Below are 2,003 nucleotides of genomic sequence, written 5' to 3' on the forward strand. Positions count from 1 at the left end.
TTGCCCAAAATAGACCATGCTCTGATACCAATGTAAGAGAGGGGTTACTAGAGTCTGAGAGTCCACCACCCAACCACCCTTTATATAGTCATGCCTCTGGACCTTTGCCCTAGTTGGACTCCCTGTTCCACACCACCTAGCCCGACCATGCTTTGTCTAGTCCGGCCTTGTCGGTGTCCTGACATTACTCCCCCTTAAGACAGGGGTGACTAGATCTTGAGAGTCCACCACCCAACCACCCTTTATATAGGCATGCCCCTGTCCCTTTGCCCTAGTTGGACTCCCCATTCCACACCTCCTAGCCCGGCCCTGCCTTGTCTAGTCCTGCCTTGACGGTGTCTTGATAGTCTACAACTCCTGCTTTGCTATGGGCTATCTCCATGATGCTCTTGTGCTCATCCAGACCCAAACGCCAACGAGGGTGCTCCCTTTCTTCTTACTGAAAATCCTCTCTAGCCTTAGCTTCACACAAGGACAAGATGGGAGTAGTGTATGGCCACCTTCGGCCACTCATACTGTACAAAATGGATGTAGTGCCCACGTCCATGGACATGTTGAAAATAGTGCCCTGAAACAACTATACTTTGAGCATCATATTCCTCACCATAATCATCCGCAGTGGATTCTTGAAGCACATACTTTGCCTTGGTGCACCTAAGAATATAATAGTCAACTCCGTCTACATTTCCCACTTCAACAATAACTGCAAAATCATCTCTCTGCAGAGTAATCTGTGAAAGTATCAACATCATCTGAGAACTGTGTGGCCTGGCTATCAATGGAGCTACTTGATGTGGTCATACCTGGTGATGGTGAAAGAGGTTGTAGAGTCCACCTATCAGCCCACTCTGTCATGGTGCAATCTTCCCACTCATCATGTACGCAAGCATCAAAAAATAAAGCGTGGTGCCTAGTAAAGATAGTGGGATCCCTAGTTGCAGTGCTCCAAATGTTGTGCAACTGAAGCGTACCTGCTACTGTGTCACAATCCCAGCTCTAGTGAGATCAATATCCCGGCTATCCACACACCAAAAGAACCTCCTCTGAGCATCCACTGCTTGAAGATGAGTCATGTGCCATGTGCTATGGGCACCACTCCACAACCTGTGTAGCATCTCTAAATCTGTCACTGTCGCCTCGAAGCTGATATCACCGAAGAGCACCCTTTACACAAGTGCCTGCACCGTCGTTCTCTCCCTTTCCATGCCCTGACTCAAAGAAGCCCCAAATGCAAGGTATGCCACTACTATGATGCCATCTGTACAACCAAAAGAACTGGCGTGCGGTTTTGAATTGCGCACCACAACCATCCGACCAAATATAACAAGAAGAGAATGATATGTGGCGCTCACGAAGGAATCTATCATGCTGTTGGAAACAATGTTGCACAAACTATGCACTGTGTGAGGGATCATCACTGATGTAGAAATGGTACTCACGTATGATCAATCGTGAGCCTCAGAGCTCTCCACTCTATCACCGCCTCTGCATGATGATAAGATATATGGATGAGGATTGCCACCTTCAAGAGCATTTAAAAGGTTAGAGTGAATGAAACAATGCAATTGCATAATGTGGCTAAAAATGCAAAGCAAATGTAAAGTTATCAAACTATTATCATTTCTACCTGCTTAGAGAAGTAGTATTCGGACTAGATCTCCTATTGTGGAGCAAAGGTGTAGTTCTCTGCAAAATCCACGACAGAGACCACAGTGCCAATCGGGAAGGCGGCAAGGCAAGCACAAAACTGACGATCCTGCCACTTTGCGCGATGCGCATGCTGCACATATGGATACACAACGGACCTAAAAGCCTGCATGAAGTAAGGACGTGGCGCAGTATGAGATGTGAGATGCAACCTACAAGATGTGCCACCTCGAAGACCCGTGTATGTCTGGTAGTCATACTGCTGCCATGTAACTATCCCACCCGCATCACCATCATCTATGACAGATGATGGCGTCAAGGCAAGCACAAAACCGACGATCCTACCACTTTGCGCG

General features: G+C 47.4%; 1 pseudogene; it reads right to left on the reverse strand.

Moving 5' to 3' along the window:
* Window positions 1-298: 298 nt before the first annotated feature.
* LOC147447652 (uncharacterized) lies at window positions 299-801 on the reverse strand (annotated as a pseudogene).
* Between the last annotated feature and the right edge of the window lie 1,202 nt (window positions 802-2,003).

The sequence above is a fragment of the Adiantum capillus-veneris genome, chromosome 11 (assembly GCF_014529385.1).
Source record: "Adiantum capillus-veneris isolate H3 chromosome 11, ASM1452938v2, whole genome shotgun sequence".
Lineage (NCBI taxonomy): Eukaryota > Viridiplantae > Streptophyta > Polypodiopsida > Polypodiales > Pteridaceae > Adiantum > Adiantum capillus-veneris.